The 23616-nt window shown below is 41.6% G+C and overlaps 1 long non-coding RNA gene and 1 pseudogene across 1 annotated transcript; one reads left to right on the top strand and one right to left on the bottom strand.

Annotated features, from left to right (window-relative positions):
• Positions 1–9857, top strand: part of LOC127006406 (thyroid peroxidase-like) — a 27019-nt pseudogene extending 17162 nt beyond the window's left edge.
• A 6354-nt stretch (positions 9858–16211) lies between these two features.
• LOC127006053 (uncharacterized) lies at positions 16212–23151 on the bottom strand. Its single transcript, XR_007759029.1, has 4 exons — positions 22898–23151; positions 21148–21277; positions 18343–18440; positions 16212–16408 (listed from the first exon to the last, which is right to left on the bottom strand). It is a non-coding gene; the product is annotated as an uncharacterized LOC127006053 (long non-coding RNA).
• Between the last annotated feature and the right edge of the window lie 465 nt (positions 23152–23616).

Raw genomic sequence — 23616 nt, 5'->3', positions numbered from 1 at the left:
ATTGACGTGAGCGACATCATGGAAATCCCCAGTGTGTTTGAGTGTGACGACCAGACCTGCCTTGCGACCATACATCACGATTCCGTACGGCGACAGGATGGTGCAATAACCTGAATTTCCCGTCCTTCGGCAAGTCATTCCGGGCCAAGAGTCGTCTGTTGAGGCCCTCCTATTAAGGTGGTGAGTGTGTGTGTGTGTGTGTGTGTGTGTGAGGGAGGGTTGTGTCTGTGTGTGTGTGCGTCTGTGTGTGTGTTAAGTTAGATGAGGATTACGTAATATCAATTCTGTGTGTGTGTGTGTGTGTGTGTGTGTGTGTGTGTGAGAATGAGAAGGGAAGGGAAGGGAAGAGAAGAGAAGAGAAGGGAAGAGAAGAGAAGAGAAGGGAAGGGAAGGGAAGAGAAGAGAAGAGAAGAGAAGAGAAGAGAAGAGAAGAGAAGAGAAGAGAAGGGAAGGGAAGAGAAGAGAAGAGAAGAGAAGAGAAGAGAAGAGAAGAGAAGAGAAGAGAAGAGAAGGGAAGGGAAGAGAAGAGAAGGGTAAGAAAAATGAAAGAAAATGAGAGAGAGAGAGAGAGAGAGAGAGAATATGCATGTATATGTATAGACAAACAAATTATAGCCACCACCACTACTACTACTACTACTACTACTACTACTACTACTACTACCATTACTACTACTACTACCATTACTACTACTACTACCATTACTACTACTAATACAACTACTACCATTACTACAACAACTATCCCTCTATTTTCAGGCCTATCTAAGCCACTACTACTACTACTACTACTACTACTACTACTACTACTACTACTACCATTACTACTACTACTACCATTACTACTACAACTACTACCATTACTACAACAACTATCCCCCTATTTCCAGGCCTATCTAAGCCACTACTACTACTACTACTACTACTACTACTACTACTACTACTACTACCATTACTACTACTACTACCATTACTACTACTACTACTACAACTACTACCATTACTACAACAACTATCCCCCTATTTCCAGGCCTATCTAAGCCACTACTACTACTACTACTACTACTACTACTACTACTACTACTACTACTACTACTACTACTACTACTACTACTATTAACCCCACTATTCTACCTCCATTTCCAGGGCTATCAAAACCCCGAGCTGCGTCAATCACAGGTCAGCCTCTTCCCTCCCCTCGGCTAATCTCTACGAACATGCACAACGATGTCTCGGCTCCTCATGTTCGCTACACCCTCATGGTCATGCAATGGGGGCAGCTTATCGACCATGACATCATCTTCACGCCCATCAACAAAGGTATGTGTGTGTGTGTGTGTGTGTGTGTGTGTGTGTGTGTGTGTGTGTGTAAGTAATGGTTTATTGCTAACATTTTAAGAGAGTTTTCCAATTGTATAACTTTAAATATCTTGGCTATATCAATGTATGTGTGTGTGTGTGTGTGTGTGTGTGTGTAAGTAAGTAATGGTTTATTGCTAACATTTTAAAAGAGTTTTCCAATTGAATAACTTTAAATATCTTGGCTGTATCTGTGTGTGTGTGTGTGTGTGTGTGTGTGTGTGTGTAAGTAATGGTTTTTTGCTAACATATTTAAGACAGTTTTCCAATTGTATAACTTTAAATATCTTGGCTATATCTATGTCTGTGTGTGTGTGTGTGTGTGTGTGTGTGTGTGTGTTTAAGTAAGTAATGGTTTATTACTAACATTTTAAGAGAGTTTTCCAATTGAATAACTTTAAATATCTTGGCTATATCAATGTCTGTGTGTGTGTGTGTGTGTGTGTGTGTGTGTAAGTAATGGTTTATTGCTAACATATTTAAGACAGTTTTCCAATTGTATAACTTTAAATATCTTGGCTATATCAATGTCTGTGTGTGTGTGTGTGTGTGTGTGTGTGTGTGTGTGTGTGTGTGTGTGTTTGTTATTTAAGACAGTTTTCCAGTTGCATAACTTAAATACCTTGGCTATATCTATGTCTCTGTTTTATATATATCTGACCTCTCTCTCTCCTCTCTCTCTCTCTCTCTCTCTCTCTCCATTCTTGACTGCTGGCGCTGTGACCCACCCCAGTTTGTTCACCCCCCGTGCTTCCTTCCCGGCATTCCCTCCACTTTCCATCAGTCTGTATCCCTCTGACGCGCTCATGCCGGGGCAGCTGACTGGCATATGTGTGTGTGTGTGTGTGTGTGTGTGTGTGTGTGTGTGTACCTAACTTACCCCAACTTAACTTAACCATTATCTAAGTTGGTCTTGAAATCATAAATCGTATGTGTATGTGTGTGTGTGTCTGTGTGTGTGTATGTGTATGTGTTTACATTGTTTTCTTTTTATACTTCTCTCTCTCTCTCTCTCTCTCTCCTTGACCTTTCTCGACCCAGGTTGCTGAGAGCAGATGAACCAGGTCACTGCATTTGTGGACACCTCACACACCTATGGCTCAGACAAGTGTGAACAGAGACAACTGAGAATGCTAACGGTGAGGGTTTGTTATTGTTATTGTTATTGTTATTATTATTATTAGTAGTAGTATTAGTATTAGTATTGTTGTTGTTATTATGGAAGGGAAGGAAAGGAGAGAGAGATGGAAGGTAATGAGAGAGAGAGAGAGAGAGAGAGAAGAAAAAATGAGAAGAGAAGGAAAGGAAAGGAGAGAGTGAGAGAGAGAGAGAGAGAGAGAGAGAGAGAGAGAAGAAAGGAGAAGAAAGGAGAAGAGGAAAGGAGAGAGAGAGAGAGAGAGAGAGAGAGAGAGAGAGAGAGAGAGAGAGAGAGAGAGAGAGAGAGAGAGAGAGAGAGAGAGAGAGAGACTAATATCACCATTGTCACTCTACAGGATGGCAAGCTGCGTGGCACTCCTAACCCCTTGGGAGGCAAGCTGCTGCTGCCCACTGAGCAGGAGAATCATGAGTGCCAGGCGCCATCAGGAAGGTGTTTCATAGGAGGTAGGTCCCCAGAGAGTGCCATACACACCCTGGCAATATACAACACCATTGGCACTATAGAACACCCTGATACTACACACTGCATCTTGGCACTATATACAACAGCTTGGCACTATATCCAGAACACCCTTGGCACTATAGAACAGCCTGGCACTATACAGAACACCCTTGGCACTATAGAACAGCCTGGCACTATACAGAACACCCTTGGCACTATAGAACAGCCTGGCACTATACAGAACACCCTTGGCACTATAGAACAGCCTGGCACTATACAGAACACCCTTGGCACTATACACAGAACACACTTTTCTTCCTCTTAATTCTTTTTTTCTTCTTTTTCTTCTTCTAATTATTTTTCTTGTCCTTTTTCTTCTTCTAATTATTTTCTTCTAATTATTTTTCTTCTTTTTCTTCCTTAAATTCTTTCCTTCTTCTTTTTCTTCCTCTAATTCTTTTTCTTCTTCTTTTCCTTCCTCTAATTCTTCTTCTTTTTCTTTTTCTTCCTCTAATTCTTTTTCTTCTTCTTTTCTTCCTCTAATTCTTCTTCTTCTTTTTCTTCCTCTAATTCTTTTTCTTGTCCTTTTTCTTCCTCTAATTCTTTTTCTTCTTCTTTTTCTTCCTTTAATTCTTTTCTTCTTCTTTTTCTTCCTCTAATTCTTCTTCTTTTTCTTCCTCTAATTCTTCTTCTTTTTCTTCCTCTAAATCTTCTTCTTCCTCTAATTCTTTTTCTTGTCCTTTTCTTCCTCTAATTCTTTTTCTTGTCCTTTTCTTCCTCTAATTCTTTTTTTCTTCTTTTTCTTCCTCTTCTTCTTCTTTTTCTTCCTCTAATTCTTTTTCTTCTTCTTTTTCTTCCTCTAATTCTTTTTCTTGTCCTTTTCTTCCTCTAATTCTTCTTCTTCTTTTTCTTCCTCTAATTCTTTTTCTTCTTCTTTTTCTTCCTCTAATTCTTTTTCTTCTCCTTTTTCTTCCTCTAATTCTTTTTCTTCTTTTTCTTTTTCTAATTATTTTTCTTCTTCTTTTCTTCCTCTAATTATTTTTTCTTCTTTTTCTTCCTCTAATTCTTTTTCTTCTTCTTTTTCTTCCTCTAATTCTTTTCTTCTTCTTTTTCTTCTTCTAATTATTTTTCTTCTTTTTCTTCCTTTAATTCTTTTCTTCTTCTTTTTCTTCCTCTAATTCTTTTCCTTTTTCTTCCTCTAATTCTTTTTCTTCTTCTTTTTCCTCTTCTAATTATTTTTCTTCTTCTTTTTCTTTCTCTAATCTTCTTTTTCTTCCTCTAATTCTTTTTCTTCTTCTTTTTCTTCTTCTAATTCTTCTTCTTTTTCTTCCTTTAATTCTTTTTCTTCTTCTTTTTCTTCCTCTAATTCTTTTTCTTCTTCTTTTTCTTCCTCTAATTCTTTTTCTTCTTCTTTTTCTTCCTCTAATTCTTTTCCTTCCTCTAATTCTTTTCTTCTTTTTTCTTCCTCTAATTCTTTTTTCTTCTTTTTCTTCTTCTAATTATTTTTCTTTTTTTCCTTCCTCTAATTCTTCTTTTTCTTGTCTTTTTTCTTCTTCTAATTGTTTTTCTTCTTCTTTTTTCTTCCTCTAATTATTTTTCTTCTTTTTGTTCCTCTAATTTTTTTTCTTCTTTTTTTCTTCTTTTAATTATTTTTCTTTTTTTCTTCCTCTAATTATTTATCTTCTTTTGCTTCCTCTAATTCTTTTCTTCTTCCTTTTTTCTTCTTTTGATTTTTCTTCTTTTTCTTCCTCTAATTCTTCTTCTTTTTCTTTTTCTTCCTCTAATTCTTTTTCTTGTCCTTTTTCTTCCTCTAATTCTTCTTCTTTTTCTTCCTCTAATTCTTCTTCTTTTTCTTTTTCTTCCCCTAATTCTTTTTCTTGTCCTTTTTCTTCCTCTAATTCTTCTTCTTTTTCTTCCTCTAATTCTTTTTTGTGTCCTTTTTCTTCCTCTAATTCTTTTTCTTCTTTTTCTTCTTCTAATTCTTTTTCTTCTTCTTTTTCTTCCTCTAATTCTTTTTCTTGTCCTTTTTCTTCCTCTAATTCTTCTTCTTCTTTTTCTTCTTCTAATTCTTTTTCTTCTTCTTTTTCTTCCTCTAATTCTTTTTCTTCTTCTTTTTCTTCCTCTAATTCTTCTTCTTCTTTTTCTTCTTCTAATTTTTTTTTTCTTCCTCTAATTCTTTTTCTTCTTTTTCTTCCTCTAATTCTTTTTCTTCTTCCTTTTTCTTCTTCTAATTATTTTTCTTCTTCTTTTTCTTCTTCTAATTATTTTTCTTCTTTTTCTTCCTGTAACTTTTTTCTCCTTTTTCTTCCTCTAATTATTTTTCTTCTTTTTTCTTTCTCTAATTCTTCTTTTTCTTGGCCTTTTCTTTTTCTTCTTTTTCTTCCTCTAATTATTTTCTTCTTTTTCTTCCTCTAATTCTTTTTCTTCTTCTTTTTTCTTCTTCTAATTATTTTTTTCTTTTTCTTCCTCTAATTATTTTTCTTCTTTTTCTTCCTCTAATTCTTTTCTTCTTCTTTTCTTCCTCTAATCACTTTTCTTCTTCTTTTTCTTCCTTTTTTTCCTCTAATTCTTCTTCCTTTTTTTCCTCTAATTCTTCATTATCTTCTTTTTAATCCTGTCTTTATTTTTCTTGTTGTACTTTTTCTCCCAGGCGACACTCGGCCTCTGAGCAGCCAGGTCTCACTGCGCTTCACACCCTCATGATGCGTGAGCACAACCGCGTCGCTGGGGAGGTCAAGCGCCTCAACAAGCCCTGGAGCGACGAGCAGCTCTTCCAGAACGCCCGGCGTATCGTGACTGCCATCAATCAACATGTGACGCACAATGAGTGGCTGCCGAGAGTCCTGGGATGGAACGCAGTCAACCTGTATGGCCTTAACCTGCTGCCAGAGGGATACTATGAAGGTGAGAGCCTCTAGGGTGCCACTAAGGGTTGTAGGGCACTATGTTCAAGGGGCACTAAGCTTAAGAGGCACTGGGCTTGATGGCTAACTAGTGCTACGTAAAGCTTGAGGGTGACTTGCGCTCTTTGAAATAAAACTCTGACCTCCTTATGACGTAAAATACACCTCAAATACATGATAGACACCCATGATAGTTATAATGGAAGTGTCGTTTTGGTTACACACAATAGCTAACCCAGAGAGTGCAGATTTAAATGCTTAAGTCTGTCCTCGTATGGCAAGTTTTTCATCCTCCTCTGTTCAGATTCTAACACAGCTCACTCTCTCCTTCTCTTCCATCTCCCCTCGGCAGGTTACGACGCATATTGCAACCCTACGGTCCTCAACGAGTGTGGAATAGCCTTCCGCTTCGGCCACTCCCTGCCGAAGCCTTCCCTGGAGCGGATGGACGGAATCTTCGCCAAGCAGGACCCTCCCGTCAAGCTGAGCGAGCACTTCTTCAACCCAGACCTGCTCTACCAACCGGGAATGCTCGACGAAATTATCCGAGGGCTCACAACTGTCTCCATGGAAACGCTTGACTAGCTCTTGACGGATGAAGTCATGAACCATCTATTCGAGGACAAGAAGAGGCCGTTCTCTGGGCTTGGCCTTGCATCACTGAATATCCAGAGAGGTCGCGATCATGGACTACAACCTTATAATGAGTACCGAGCGCTGTGTAACCTTACGCGAGCGAGAAGCTTTGATGACCTACACCGGGAAATCGCACGGCCGGTCATTGAGCGTATGAGGGGGATGTACGCACGCGTCGATGATACTGACCTCTTCACTGGCGGCCTAATCGAAACGCCACTCCACGGAGGACTCGTAGGACCCACCTTCGGCTGTATCCTCGGCATCCAGTTCGGAAACCTTCGGAAGTGTGACCGCCTCTGGTACGAAAATTCTGACCCCTTGGTACGATTCACCGACACACAGCTGACGGAGATAAGGAAGGTGAGTCTCGGGCGAAGGGAAATCGTATATGTTATTTTTTCTCTTTTCTTATTATCTTGGTATTCTCCTTCCTCTCTCTCTCTCTCTCTCTCTCTCTCTCTCTCCTCTTCCTCCTCTCTCTCTCCTGAGGTGAGTCTCGGTCAAATCGTATACGTAATTTTTTTTTCTTTTTTCTTATTTTCTTGGTATTCTCCTTCCTTTCTCAACCTTTCTTCATTTCTTTCCTCACCTTCTCTTCCTCCCTCTCTTCCTCCTCTCCTCCTCCTCCTCCTCCTCCTCCTCTCAAGTCCACTAATACTGAAGCACACATAATCTATCAAACACATTCTATCAGGCATTTTAAATCACTATGTTGTTATGAGTGAGTTTTTTCCTTGCAAAGTCTATCAATAAGTTCTAAGTCCTTTCCTTCCTTATATAGTGTGAGTGTATGTGTGTTAATATGTCTACTAAATCTCTATGTTAGTGTGAGTTTTTTCCTTGCAAAGTCTATCAATAAGTTCTAAGTCATTTCCTTCCTTATATAGTGTGAGTGTGTGTATTAATAAGTATACTAAATCTCTATGTAAGTCTGAATGAGTGTTTTCTACCAGTCTGTCAATAAGTTCTTTCCTTGTGTCGTAAGTAAGAATTCTAACGTGTGTAATTCTTGCAGGTCACGCTTGCCAAGATGCTCTGCGATAACTGTGATAATGTGGAGAGTGAGCAGCGGTCCGTCTTTGACCTTCCTGACCCCTTCCTGTAAGTGAGACTGTTTGGGGGTTAGGTCAATATTGTTAAAGGTCACAGGCTCACATTACAACTGTTTCCCAAGGCCACAGAGAAGATTATCTGGGTTTTCTTGGGTGTTTTTTCCGTTCAATGTGCAGAAGTCAGGTAAAACTTATATATATTTGACTAGGCTCTGTATGAGTTGTAGGCATTTTCAGGGGTATTTTTATGACCCCAGGGGTAGTTTGAACCTTCCTCTGTACCATGAATCTGAGAAACATATCTGACAAGACTTTCATAGGAGTTTGGGGCATTTCCAGGGGTAGTATTATGACCCTGGTGGTAGTTTGAACCTTCATCTGTACTGTGAACCTAAGAAATATATTTGACAAAACTTTCCTAGGAGTTCAGGGCATTTCCAGGGGTAGTTTCATGACCCTGGTAGTAGTATGAACCTCCATCTGTACTGTGAACCTAAGAAAACATATATTTGACAAGGCTTTCATAGGAGATTTGGGCACTTCCAGGGGTAGTTTTATGACCCCAGTGGTAGTTTGACCCTTCCTCTGTACCAAGAACCTAAGAACACGCATATTTGACTAGGCTTTCATACGAGTTCAGGGCATTTCCAGGGGGAGTTTTATGACCCCAGTGGTAGTTTGACCCTTTCTCTGTACCAGGAACCCCAAAACACAGACATGAGAACCCAGTTAACCTCATTTTTGACCTCTGGAAATTGTCAACATGGGAGGCGGAAACTTCTCATCACACCAACCAGACACAGTGATGATCCCATTGATGTTTCAGGAACCCTCGTGTGTCCTGCCGTGACCTGCCGGGGATCAACCCGGAGCTGTGGAAGGAGCGCGTGTCATGTGGGGTCGGCAAGACTAATATTGACATCGGGGCAGCCGAGCGCATATCACCCTGTGTCATGTGCACCTGTACCAAGGAAGGGGTGAGTGATGTGTTTTTGCTATAGGGGTGAGGAAGGTGACAATAGTGAAGGGGTGAGATATATGTGTTTGTCATTGCTATAGGGGGGTGAGGAAGGGTGACAAGAGTGAAGGGGTGAGAGATATGTGTTTGTCCTTGCTATAGGGGGGTGAGGGAGGGGTGACAAGAGTGAAGGGGTGAGAGATATGTGTTTGTCCTTGCTATAGGGGGGTGAGGAAGGGGTGACAAGAGTGAAGGGGTGAGAGCTATGTGTTTGTCCTTGCTATAGGGGGTGAGGAAGGGTGACAAGAGTGAAGGTGAGTGAGAGGAAGGGGTGAGAGATATGTGTTTGTCCTTGCTATAGTTAGCCTGTTCTCACGCCAAGCATCTGCTAGTGAAGTCTTTCTCCTCGGGTGCACCTTCTAAAAGCCCCGGTCCATGTTCAGATGTTTCCGTACAGTGCCACTATTTATATCAAAAGTTAGCCTGTTCTCACGCCAAGCATCTTTCTTTCTCCTTAAACATGATATTATTGTACCGTGTGAGGACCCAGCCTCCTGGTACTGAAGGGAAGTGAGTGGTGTGCTGTATAGGTTAAGTATATGCGGTTACGGGTATGTGGTACCTAACATTGGGACCTGTTTGGGTGAGCTACGAGTGCGGATCTTTGCTCTCTATCTCCAGAGTCTGTGTAGTCCACTGTAAGTCAGATTATACTGCTTACTGTACCAGGAATTACCTTCTGAATAAAGCCTCTATTCTTGAACTTAATGACGCCGCAGTTTGCTTGTTTGAAAAGCTGTTATGACTGTTTCCCAAGGCCACAGAAGGCTAACCGGGTTTTCATGGGTGGTTTAACCGTTCATTGTGCAGAGGGAGTGTAAAACTATCACCAGATCAAAGCAACTAGATATACCACCTTACGGCTCAATAACATCTTGAAAACGATAAAAAAATGCTGTAACTTGCTTTAAAAGTAGCCTGAAAAATGTACCTAAGTCAATTATATCTAAAAAAGTGTCCGGAGATTAACTAAATGGGTTTGGGGCAAGATAAAGTCATAGGTGTGGCCCTTAAGTTTATTTATAAGACTTCATAGTACAGATACAGTTCACATCTTCCGTGACTGGCTTACAGCAGAGTCCAGAGAGAAAAGTACAAGTCATCAGAGTTGACTAACACGATTTCTTTCCCTCGGCAGAATTGAATGGCTGAACGGACATCTCTGGCGTCTTGGTCTGCTTGCAGCACACTGCACACTCTGGAAGAAAGAACACCAAGATGTCAAGTTCCTGCAGAATCAGCCTCTTAGTGAAGAAAATGTGCTTTATTTATTTAATAAATAATTGACAAAAAAAATAATTTTGTATATATTTTAGAAAAACTATATGGCTCACTTTTTGCAATACTATGCAATAAGTATATATATATATATATATATATATATATATATATATATATATATATATATATATATATATATATATATATATATATATATATATATATATATATATATATATATATATATATATATATATATATATATATATATATATATATATATATATATATATATATATATATATATATATATATATATATATATATATATATATATATATATATATATATATATATATATATATATATATATATATATATATATATATATATATATATATATATTCACATGGTCTTAAAGATAGCTATAGACAGTAGCAGACAAAAGTATGCCCTTCCTGGGAGTGTAAATGAACCCAATTCCTTACACTGTGAGTGAGTGAGTGAGTGAGCCGTGACCAGGAACATGATATATATTCACAGCGTGGTCATAAACATAGATATAGACAGTAGCAGGCACCAGTATGACCTTCCTGGGAGTGTATATGAATCCAATTCCTTACACAGTGAGTGAGTGAGCCATGACCAGGAACATGATATATATTCACAGCGTGGTCTTAAACATAGCTATAGACAGTAGCAGGCACCAGTATGACGTTCCTGGGAGTGTATATGAACCCAATTCCTTACACAGTGAGTGAGTAAGTGAGTGAGCCATGACCAGGAACATGATATGTATTCACAGCGTGGTCTTAAACATAGCTATAGACAGTAGCAGGCAAAAACAAACATCCCAATGTAAGTCCCCCTGCAGGTGGTCGTGGCCTGTTTGGGGTTTGATTCTCTTGCACCATTTGTACAAGCATCAGTAATAGCCTTGAAGGTGGGTATTCCAGTGCTTGGCTGGGTTTAGTGTTGCTGTGCTGAGAAGACTGAAGGTGAAGGCTGTAAGGCATAAACCAGCTCACTTAGTGTGTAGGTTATGGAGCCAGTGACCCAGGAAGAGATGCACAACCTGCCCCTCATTCACAGCCTGTAGCATACATAACCTTCCCTGGGTACACCTATAGCCTGGATGGCACACCCAGCCAAAATGTACTGTTAGGTAAGTTGGCCCCAGTGTTGCCTTATTCTGTCCCTGAGTGGTCTGCCCTCCCTGTACAAAGCCTGGCAGGTCACTCAAATGGGTACAAGTGTTAGGGCACGCCTGCTAATCCCGGGTCAAGGACTTTCTTTTCTGGTTTTACAACTAAAATAATTTACTCATGTCCCAGCATACAGTACTAATTGGGTGTTGCAATTATTACAGGCTTGAAGAAAAAGGCAAATAAGAGGAAGAGGAGAAGAAGAAGAGGAGGAGGAGGTAAGTTTTAATTTTTCCTCACTCTTAGGAATGGTTTCTCTCTCTCTCTCTCTCTGCTCAAGTTAGTGGCAATGTAGACCCCACAAGACCAGCACAAAGTCATCCTTATCCTTAACGGGGAGGGCCTCTGTCATCGTCAAATAGCACAGCCGACTGGTGTGTCCATCTCTAACGTATGAATGGGTCTGCAGACATGTGGCCACAGGCTCCACTAGTGACAGGCCTCAAAGCCTTGCAGCAGAGTTTTAACAGTGTAATCACAGGAGGGGTGCATACAATCATTATTAAATAGATACCTATCATCCTCATATATCGTATAGCTATCCATGCTGGTGCAGTATGTGTTTTACGTATTAATTTTGGCAGATATTATAATTCTGTATACTTTTACCGGTAATTATGCTTCTATACCACCACCTAGAGTTATCATTGACTCAATTAAATAAGGATGAGGTCAGCCCCAGCATTTAAACTGCCTGAGAATGGTCCATGTTATTAAGGATGTACCAATACCAAAATTTTTACCGATACCGATACCCCAATATTTGACTGATACCTATACTTGTGCATTAATTTTTTTATACAATAATTCCAGCAGCTAAAAGGCAATATCAAATGTTAATAAAAAAAAACACTACTCATTGTTCCACCATAGAAGGGAAGAAAAAAGAAAGTACATTAGTACTCTTAAAATGTGCTGATACCACCCATACCGATACATCCCTACATGTTATCAAAGGTTTCTGCACCCAAGCACACACACACACACACACACACACACACACACACACACACACACACACACACACACACACACACACACACTTAACATGGCTTTGGTAGGAGTTGTGGGCCTTTCCATGGCTAGTGTTTTGACCCTGGTGGGAGTCTGACAAGGCTTCTGTACCCATAACTCTAAAAACTCCTGAGAACACATTTTCCTCTTTTTTGGCATTTAGTTGGCAGCGTCTCAGAATAGCGATCAATGTCCTGAGTGGAATGGCTGACAAAATAATTGCATCCACAGCACAGTCTCATAATAATTGTCAATAATCTCTGTAATGCATTGAGGACCTAATGTCAGTGACTCGGAGCTGAGTTAGTTAGCACCAGAATGACATCTTGCATACGAACAAGCACCCTTACGGTCAAGAATTATCACCCCAACCAATTATTATAGTACGCTTACGTCAACGATGTATTCACAGCATATGAGCAATGCATTGTCTTGTCAAGGCTCATCAGTGCACTTGTGATCCTGAGTCACTGGCACCTCTCACCTTCACTGAGCTTGGGTACACAGGGCTAACACGTAGTTTGGAAAGTTTTGTTTAGTGGGCAGCGCAATATCTGTGGTCATATGCCAAAGAAAGACAGGAGGAGAAGGAATTATAGAAGGGAACAGATCTCAGGAGACGGGACACGACACTTGATTAATACTTGGTACACTACTGGGTGGACAGGGGCGTAGGGTATCGGAAAGGCCGCCTAATTTTTTTCACTCCGCCCGGGAATCAAACCCGGGCTCTCTCGGTTGTGAGCCGAGTGTGCTAACCACTGCTTATCGTGTAGCAGCGACGGGCCAAATTTGTGGCTTATTGTGTAGCAGTGACGGGCCAAATTTGTGGCTTATCGTGTAGCAGCGACGGGCCATATTTGTGCCATGATTTAAACCCCCCAAAACAGATGATACATAATCTGATCACAAATGCTTTGATATATATTATGAAATGGTTTGTGTGAGGGGTGATTTTTTATCATTTTTCTCGCTTGGAGGGACCATTAAGAAACATGATCCACGCTGCTACCACCGGGTTAAACCTCTCAAGGTGATACTACCAATGGTTCTGGAGGAATAAGGCACAGGACTTTTATTGCAGAACCTGTACAGGGACCAGAACTGACCACTACATCAATAAAACTACCACTGGTGTCATCAAACTACCCCTGGAAATACCGAGAACTCCAACAAAAGTCTTCTCAAATGAGTGTTTCTCAGGTTCATGGTACAGAACAAGGGTCTCTCTACCACCAGTGTCATAAAACTACCCCTGGAAATGGTGAGAACTCCCACAAAAGTCTTCTCAAAAGTGTGTTTTTAAGGTTCATGGTACAGAAGCAGGGTCACACTACCAGCAGGGTCATCAAACTACCTCTGGAAATGCTGCAAACCTTCATGAAAGCCTCGTCAAATGTGTGTTTCTTAGGTTTATGGTACAGAAGGAGGGTGTCTCTCTACCACCAGGGTCATACAAGTGCAGCATACAATAACTAATGAGGGAGTCACCTATATGCCTGATGGAGGTCACAAAATCTGCAGTCATAACCAGCTTCCCAGGATTCAGAATACCCAGGCTAAGACATTAGTGGTAACAGCTCCATGCCATAGTGCCCTGATACTGCCGCTTCATGCCGTATAGCATAGTAAGACACACTCGTAGGACTCGACGGCACTTTTATTAGTATTAGTATTCATTTTACCAGTTATTATTATTCGTATATATTAATCTGTGCTTTAATAGGTCAAGTAAGTTCAGCGCACACAAGTTTTAGCTGGAAACACTTGTGGTTGAGGCTGACATTTTATCATAGCCATAGAAGTGGACCCATAGTTATGGAGGGATTTTTTCAGGCTCAAAAAGTAGACTTGTACACTAAAATTTAGGTCATATCTTCTTCATCTGCTATCTAACTCTACCTGGTATTATAATTTGCTATGTAACTCTACCTGTGACATATTATATTTGGTATTATAATCTGCTATCGTATTCCAGCATCCATCTTGCTCTCTCGTGGTACAGAGGAGAATTATCTGTGCCATTACCAAGATGGCACATGCTGCCACCATGCCAGTTAACCTCTGAGGGTGCCACGGCCCTGCTGTCAAGCTCCTGAGCCCTAAGGAAAGCTGCATCAGGGAGCACGTCATTCTTTTCAGTGCTACGTCCAGGACTTAAAGCTACATGGCCTAAGACTGTACCTTTGGCCACACAGAGGGGAAAACAATGAACGAGGGAGTTGTCTTTACGCCCACTGACTACAAGGAGGCCACAAAATCTCCTGTGGTAATTAGTTTCCCGGGGAATAGAGTGACTCAACAGGACTTCCTTGGCTACAGTGCCCTTGGAATATTAATTCATCACCAAACGCAAGGCACCGGGAACACCCTTCGGAGACTGCCTGCTTCATCTGGGGTATGGGGAAGGGGCAGGTTCATATCATTAAACATTGCCACACACGCACACACACTTGACAAGGCTTTCAGTGGAGTCTTTGACATTTCCAGGGTAGTTTTGTGACCCTGTAACCCATGAACCTAAACACACAGATTTGATATGGCTTTTGTAAAAGTTTTAGGCCTCCCTCTGTACCATGAAGAGAATCACACATTTGACAAGGTTTTCATTCCTAGGGGTAGGTTAATGACCCTGGTGGTGGTTAAACCCTCCCTCTGTACCATGAAGAGAATCACACATTTGACAAGGTTTTCATTCCTAGGGGTAGTTTAATGTCCCTGGTGGTGGTTAAACCCTCCCTCTGTACCATGAAGAGAAACACACATTGGACAAGGCTTTCATTCCTAGGGGTAGTTTAATGTCCCTGGTGGTGGATAAACCCTCCCTCTGTACCATGAAGAGAAACACACATTGGACAAGGCTTTCATTCCTAGGGGTAGTTTAATGTCCCTGGTGGTGGATAAACCCTCTCTCTGTACCATGAAGAGAAACACACATTGGACAAGGCTTTCATTCCTAGGGGTAGGTTAATGACCCTGGTGGTGGTTAAACCCTCCCTCTGTACCATGAAGAGAAACACACATTTAACAAAGCTTTCCCAGGGGTAGTTTCATGACCCTGCTGGTAATCTGAACTTTCTTCTGTACCATGAACCTAAAAAACACACCCATTAGAGCTCGATTGATCTCCTTTTTGGCACTGGGAAATAAAGATGTGGGAAGCAAAAGCACCTGAGAATAGTGAGCTGAGAGTCTTGGGTTAATATGAAGTTTATGGAAGCCAGGGTCCCTGTTAGTCAGCTAGTTAGTTAGTCAGTTCATTCATGAGTTAACCCCTTGAGTGCAGAAATTTCTATAGGAAGACATCACCAAGCTACAGGAATGGAACAAAAAGTGGCTGCTACAATTCAATGAAGAAAAACGTAAAGTCCTGCACTTGGGAGGGAATATCCAGCACACCAATACCACATGGGAAACACTCCACTAACCACCACAGAGGCAGAGAAAGACCTGGAAGTATATGTTACCAGGCTAACAGTGAAAACCAAATCCATGCCAATCGCAGCAGACGGGTTAAGATGTCTTAGAGGAGCGGAGTACATAGTCGCATTGCCATGGTTAATATTACAGCACAGAGTTTTACAATACTATTCACAACAGATCTTGCTTGGAAAAGTACAGCTTAAGGCAGGGGAGGGGAACCTTTTCAGAGCGAGGGCCAGATGACACTCTCGGGAGCAGTCTACCGAAGCTGCATGGGTTTACGAGTGCCTGACTTTACGAGTGTTTTGATTCACAAGCAAAAAGTAATCACAAGTTTGGCTTGTGATCGGTGCCCTGGTGTACCCTGTTTGTACAAGTGGAAGACAATGGCATGGGTTCCCTTTGTTCGCTGCAAGACCTCAGGGGCGGATGCACCAAGCGTTTACTTCACAGTTTTGTGCCTCACCAACAAAGTGGGACTGACAGAGCTCCTTGCTATCAACTTGAATTTGGCATTCACATAACACTGATGACATCATGAGGAGTGCCAGCAAGGGAGAGAGAGAGAGAGAGAGAGAGAGAGAGAGAGAGAGAGAGAGAGAGAGAGAGAGAGAGAGAGAGAGAGAGAGAGAGAGAGAGAGAGAGAGATTACTTCCTCTAAATCTGATACACAAAGTCTAAATGGATGTATATAACCCCCCCTTTGCAGCCATGGACTCTCCTAACGAAACAGACCAGCTATAATGTAAGCTATCTAATGGGGGCCTTCTCCCCCTCAACAACTTAACAAAACTACAAAAAAGCATCACACTTTCCCTCCTTATTATCAAAATTCCTTGACTGCTCGTTAACCATTTTAGAAAAAATAAATTAACACTCACCAATGGGCTCCTCCTGTGTTCCTCTTCTTCTTCTTCTTCTTCTTCTTCCTCCTCCTCCTCCTCCTCCTCCTCCTCTTCTTCGTTTGGTAGTGTCTGCAAATCAAGTTATGTGTCAATTAACTGTGTAAACATTAACACACTGTTTTTTACAGTAAACAGTTCAAGAAAAAAAAGGAACCAGTAATGAAAAAAAGCCCGTCACTCCAAAAAGATATCATTATAAATTGGGTGCAACAACTTCAGCATGCGATGGTGTACCCAGTGCAGTCCAGCCCAGTATCACAAATCTACAACAAAATGACCTGACCTGTCTCCTAAAACCTAGTCCTGATTTGAGTATGTAATGACCTAGCCACCATAGTAACCTGTCCCAAACATTCATAACAGCTTTTCAAATGAGCAGAGTGCGGCGTCATTACATTCAAGGCTTTATTCAGAAGGTAATTCCTAACCTATACAGCACACTTCCCTTCAGTACCAGGAGGCTGCCATGTCCCCACACGGCACAATGATACGCTGTTTAACCCTTCAACTAACACGCTGTATGTACCCCACCATTGCCTGGAAGAGTGAGCGTAATGGGGGAAGAATGGGCACCTTGGGGAGGGCCTGGACCCCATTTGAGTAAACCCCATTGACTCTACTGTTTGGCAAGTGCAATTTAGCTTATCCGAAGGGTTTGGCGGCCCCAGTCAAGTGCGATATATGAGGTACAGTCAACGTTGCCAGCTTACCATGAACCACCGTGAACATATATCGCATTTTTTTCATTTTTTACTCATAAGTATTGACACAAAAGCATCAATACTTGACACTAATAACATTAACTTTAATTTTAGGGCATTATTGGTGCTTGTACAATAGTTTTAGGGTCTTGAAACAATATATGCAATGATTTGAGTACATGGCAACGCTGGGTACAGTGTTGCTGTGATGGGTATACTGTGGACTTATAATAATGTAATATGACAGTGTACAATCTAGGTCAGTCATGGCACACACCCATTGTAGCTTAGGGGCGGGATTCATCAAACCATTTACCGGACCTCTGTCTGGTAAGTCTCGCGGTATCTCCGCCCACCCGGTAAATCGGCATTCATCAACCACTTACCGGAGCCGTGGTAAGGCCAAAAGTTACTGCGGCTCCGAGCACCCGTAACTGAGTTACCACAGGCGTGGTAAGTGCTTAGACACTGCCGCGGCTCATGTTCGGAGGCGATTTTGAGCCAATGTATTTTTTACCTCGTGATGTGCCCTACACCATCAGAAGCAGAAAAGTATGCAGATTTCGGATCTGGGCTTATAGAAGCGATGTGACGAAAACCAGCTGAGTACGAAGGAGTTGAAGAGAAATAAATGCAAGAAAATGTGTACTCCCTATTCATTTAACTTTGATTTTCGTATGTGTATTTACACATTATTGTTACAATTTTATGCTAGTGTGATGCAGAATTTTCTCAGGAAGATGATGGTGGTCTCCATTTTTCTCAAAAATGAATGTTGGGGTCAGGAAACGGGGTGGGAGTGAGGTGTGTGAAGTCGTCGGTTTGGGATGAACTGGGCACACCCGTGCACAGCCTCAGACAAATCTGTGTTTCTTTAAGTTCTTGGTGCAGAGGAAGGGTCACACTACCACCAGGGTCATTAAACTAGCCCTGGAAATGCCCCAAACTCCTGTGAAAGTCTAGACAAATATGTGTTTCTTTAGGTTCAAGGTACAGAGGAAGGGTCACACTACCTCCAGAGTCATAAAACTACCCCTGGAAATGCCCCAAACTCCAATTAAAGTCTTGACAAATGAGTTCCTTTAAATTCTTGGTACAGAGGAAGGGTCACACTACCACCAGGGTCATTAAACTAGCCCTGGAAATGCCTCTCAAAGCTCCTATGAAAACCTCAAATATGTAAACTGCTGAAGGGTTTAAATAACCTGGCTTTTTATCCTAATCTATCCAAGAGACAAGAAGGAATGAAGGAAGGAAGGAAGAAAGGAGAGTTTTATGGAAGGAAAATGATTCAACACTCACCAATGTCTGTCTGTCTGTCTGCCTGTCTGCTGGTCTTCAAAGTCATCCTCCTCTTCCTCTTCATCATCTTCTTTTTCTTCCTCTTCCTTCTCTTGTCTCTATAAGTAAAGTAAGGAGATTAATAAAGTTGATAATTTATTTTTTGTGGTAAATTCTTTTCAGGGTAAAAATACATAAATAGATAGATATTGAGAGAGAGAGAGAGAGAGAGAGAGAGAGAGAGAGAGAGAGAGAGAGAGAGAGAGAGAGAGAGAGAGAGAGAGAGAGAGAGAGAGAGAGAGAGAGAGAGAGAGAGAGAGAGAAAATAAGAGAGAGAGAGAATAAGAGAGACAGAGAATTAAAGAGACAGAGACAGAGAATTAATGAGACAGAGAGAGACAGAGAATTAAAGAGACACAGAGAGACAGGGAATGAAAGAGACAGAGACACAGAGAATGGAAGAGACAGAGAGAATTAAAGAGATGGAGACAGAGAGAGAATTAAAGAGACAGCAAGACAGAGAATTAAAGAGACAGAGACAGAGAGAATTAAAGAGACATGGATGATACGTCCAATATGCAGCATTAGTGTGGTCACCTAGATTGAAGAAAGAAATTAGAAAGTTGGAAAGAATACATAGAGCAGCAACTAAATTACCGGAAACTCTGAGAGAACATACTTATGAAGAAAGACTGGAGAAATTGGGACTGACAGCACTGGAGAGAGAGAGAGAGAGAGGGGACCTATTACTGGATACAGGAGGGATTGGAGAAATTGGACAGGGAAGACCTAGTGGAACGTGACAGAAGTGTGACAAGAGGCAATGTTAAGAAACTGAAGAAGAGGGACTGTAGGAGAGACATCAAGAAATACAGTTTTCCATACAGAAGCATAACAACATGGAATGGACTTGACGAGGAGACTGTGTGTGCAAAAACGATTCATGAATTGAAAGCCAAACTGGATAATAAGCGTTATGGAGACGGGACAGCACGGGCCTAGTACAGTTCTTTTCCTGGATTTCACAAATAGGTAAATACACACACACACACACACACACACACACACATGGTGTATTGTCGGGTAGTCAGTGGTATATTTTCCATAATCATGTCTGTGTCCTTCCCTTCCCTCTCCTCCACAAATCTATTTCTTTATCACAACTATTATAAGGAAATACAATTCAACAGACACACATCATCTACGAATAACACAAATTTCTCTGTATGCATACATCTCAAAATTATCAAATAATCTATGTTTCTTTATGTGCACCATTTAATTCTGCATGTTTTTATATATAATACATGATGATTATGTTGAGTTTATGGCTGAAAACTTGTTATAAACAGAAGCAACGTTTGAAATTTGACATGCACGGCCAGCCCAGATATGGCGCCATTTTGCCCCGGCTGTAGTAAAGGGGTTAAGCCTGTTCTGTCTTGTTGGTCAGGCATAAATAAACCAACTCCTCAGTGCCTCCCTTGAGTGAGAAAGGCAGTGTGCCGGGCCAGCCCCTGCTACTTACTGTGGAATGCTTCTTCATATAAAAATCATGTGATAAAAATGTCACAGCTATAAACACTGAACCATAAGTACAAGTGGCTGTCAAACCCAGATGGGATAGGCACGAGTCATATAGGATGACTGGCAGGAACCAACACTATGAGCCACATATTTGTAACAGGTTCACAGCATGGTGTGGTGAATGCTTATGTTGACTTCCCATGACTGAGCCTTGGGGAGCTTGGCCATTTCCAGGGGGAGTTTTATGACCCTTCTGCCAGGGCTGCCTCTGTACAGTCAATGTGAAAAAAAGACTCATTACAAACCCAATTATCTCCTTTTTTTGCCTTTGAAAAGAGTTTGCATTAAGAGTCTACTGATAGCAGCAAGCTTACTATGAGGGGCCTTGAGCCAGGCAGTGCTTTTGGCAAATATCTCGTAAAGAAACAGCTTGAGCATGGCCCTGGCACCATTGTGAAGGATTAGGGAGCTCATTTGGGGGGATAGTTTTGGGAACGCATTAATGGAAACAACATTAATTGAAATGGGGAAATTTGTTTGGGTTTATGATCTTTTGCTTTGGGAACTAAATTCAGGAACAAATTAATCTCATAAACACACACACACACACAAAAAAAAAAAAAAAAAAAAAGGGTCCAGAACTGGAGGAACTGACATATGAAAAGAGACTAAAGGAAATGGACTTTGCAACACTAGAACAAAGAGGAGACTTAATACAAATATATAGGCTATTGAGTAAAATGGAAGAAGTAGATAACGAGAAATTGCTACTAAGAGAGGAACCTTCCAGCAGGAATACTAGAGGACATAGTAAAAAGTTGAGGAAGGGAAGATGCTCAAGAGACATAAAGAAATATAGCTTCCCACAAAGAAATATAGAGCTTTGGAAAAGACTAAGTGAAGAAATAGTATCGGCAAAGAGTGTGCCGGGGAAAGTTGAATAATTATAGATACGGAGACGGGACCACACCAGCGTAAGCCCAGGCCTGTAAAATTACAACTAGGTAAATACACACACACACACTCACAGACTCAAACATATACTCATATTCATAGTGTGTGTGTGTGTGTGTGTGTGTGTGTAATGAGGTATTTGTTTTGTATTTTTTTGTTTCCATGTCCTTAGGTAAGCTGCTGGGGTAGTCCTCGGTGGAAGAAAGTGTAAGCCATCAGCAGGGGACAGCTGCTGGACACACAGGAGGAACTGTCACCAGGAGGGACACAACACATAGAAGAAAAAAGACAACAACAACATGAAGCAGGAGGAGGAAACAAGGAAAAAATAAACTCAACACTCACCAATAGTGTGCTGGTCCTTCTCTTCCATTCTCTTCCTCCTCCTCATCTTCTTACTCTTCTTCTTCTTCTTCTTCTTCTTCTTCTTGTCTGTGCATATTGTTGTAAATTGTCCATTCTCTTCCTCCTCTCTCTGCATCATAAAAAACTGTGTCAACAACCACTGAGCTCCTTCAGACTAATGGCACAGATTGGCACCAAAACACCCAAGCTAAATACATGAAAGGCAACAGCTTCTGGCATAAAATAACAAAGAATGACCCCGCTCACTCAGATAATAATAATAATGTCTCATTTGTAAGGAAGAATAAATGATTTTTGGAGTAAAGACGTGTGGTTTTGTCAGGTTAGGTCAGAGGGCGGCACCCAGCATTTTTACAGCAAACCTTCTAAGGGTGGAGAAGGAGTCAACAAACAGGTGGGCCATTATCCAAAAGCACCAAAATCTCCCAGAAAGAAACATTTTTGTCCACCAGTGTCCCACGGGTCATGTTCTGGGGACAGTGTTGAGGGCGGCCGCCTCTAGACAAGGTACCACTTTTTTGGTCCCTGAATGCAGTGCAGTAAAGAAAGACTTCCAGAAAAAAGAAAAAAAAATTATATGACACAAAAATGTTTATGTAAGTGAAGCGCACCCCCGCTGGGCTGTGTGTCAGGGGGCGACACATTCCTCAGGCCCACAAAACACCCAAAAGACAATCACAAAACACCAAAAAATCTGCATTATAAAGCCAAATCTATACCGCTATATTACACCAGTCCAAAGTGGTGAAAAAACATGGCTCTCCACCACACTGTGACCCCCCCAGGGGAAACTGTGTGTATGCACACACCCCTGAAAGCAGCGAGGCTCCTTCCTTAACCCCCTGGACCCCAGCGATGCGTCACGGAGCGTTGTGGCGCCCTAATGGAACGACGGCCAAGGAGGCTGATGTTTTAACCCAGTAGCAGCGGGGATCATGTTTCTTAATGGTCCCTCTAAGTGAGAAAAATGAGAAAAAATCACCACTCTCACAAACCATTTCATAATATATATCAATGCATTTGTGATCAGTTTATGCATCATCTATTTTTTTGGGTTTATATCATGGCATAAATTTGGCCCGTCGCTGCTACCGGGTTAACTGTACATGAAAGGGGTATGACGGGACAGTACCCCAAGCAGGCAGGACCCACGCCACGCCTTGCAGGTCACTGTTCTCAGTTATTGCGTTTGTGTAAACATGTCACTGGTCATGAGGAGACACACTTATTACAAGTCCTTCTGTCGCCCTCACGCCAACTCCTCCCTCATCAGCTGAGGCAGTAAACCTTGACACACACAAATGTGGAAGAGCTTGTTGCATTGCTCACATAAAAAGTTGGGCACAACATCTGTGGTCATATGCCGGAGAGAGACAGAAGGGGAAGGAATTATAGGAGAAGGGAATAGACCCCAGGAGATGGGACACAACCCCCGATTAATACCTGGTACATTGCTGGGTGGACAGGAGCGTAGGGTATCAGAAATGCCACCCAAATTTTTCCACTCCGCCGGGAATCGAACCCGGGCTCTCTTGGAGTGTGCTAACCACTGCACCACGAAGCCCCGCCTTGCTCACATAAACTTACTAACAATCACACTAACACAATGCAAGTATGAAACATTAAATTAATTTGTATTTTTTTATCTGTAAATTCAAATATATGCCATTTTGGTGAAGGTGACCGGAGGCATCCAGACACAAGCAGACTGACCCAAGACTTTACTTACTGGGTTACTTGACGGAGTTGTTGTTGTTGTTGTTGAGAGTCCACCGCTGCTTGGGCCCCAGTCCAGAGGGCCTCTTCTGGAGCTCCAGGATGGAGTTTGAGCCTGCCGAACAAAATAAGTGACGTTGAAATGTTTAGTAGTGTAGGCAATAACTGTGTGCTGTCCACCATGTTGTAAGGAAAGACAGGGACACTATATATCATACTGTACACATGGAAACAAGACTGTATGTGTGTGAGGGAAAGGGCCGTTGTGTAAGGCAGTGCGGGTGTCATTCTAGAGTTTTACACACACGCACACACGCCCTTCAAAACACGCACACAAGCCTTCACACACGCACACAGGCCTTCACACACGCACACAGCCCCGCACACACGCCATAAAGCACAGCCATGAGTGACGTGCCTGGCACACACTTATAAACACGAAAAATCCGCCCACAATCTCCACTCCCTGTTTTCTCCGTGTTCTCTTGGTCTCCGGCGGTTACTGTGGGTTTCTAAAGGCGTGGAGAATCATTACCACTTGATATACTGCCTCAGACACCTCCGTCAGGCTTTACAAGTGGAGAAAACGGTAAAATAGTGTGTTTGCCTGGAAAGGAGAGGTCGGCGGCCATCTTGTCTTCCTCTTCTTCTTCTTTGACCTGTTACCTGTATCATGTTGTGTTATTTTGTTCCTTATTTTGTGTTCTATGTGTGTTTTAATGGCGGGAAATG

Source organism: Eriocheir sinensis, chromosome 32 (assembly GCF_024679095.1).
Source record: "Eriocheir sinensis breed Jianghai 21 chromosome 32, ASM2467909v1, whole genome shotgun sequence".
Taxonomy (NCBI): domain Eukaryota; kingdom Metazoa; phylum Arthropoda; class Malacostraca; order Decapoda; family Varunidae; genus Eriocheir; species Eriocheir sinensis.
This window is presented reverse-complemented; position numbering and strand designations above follow the sequence as displayed.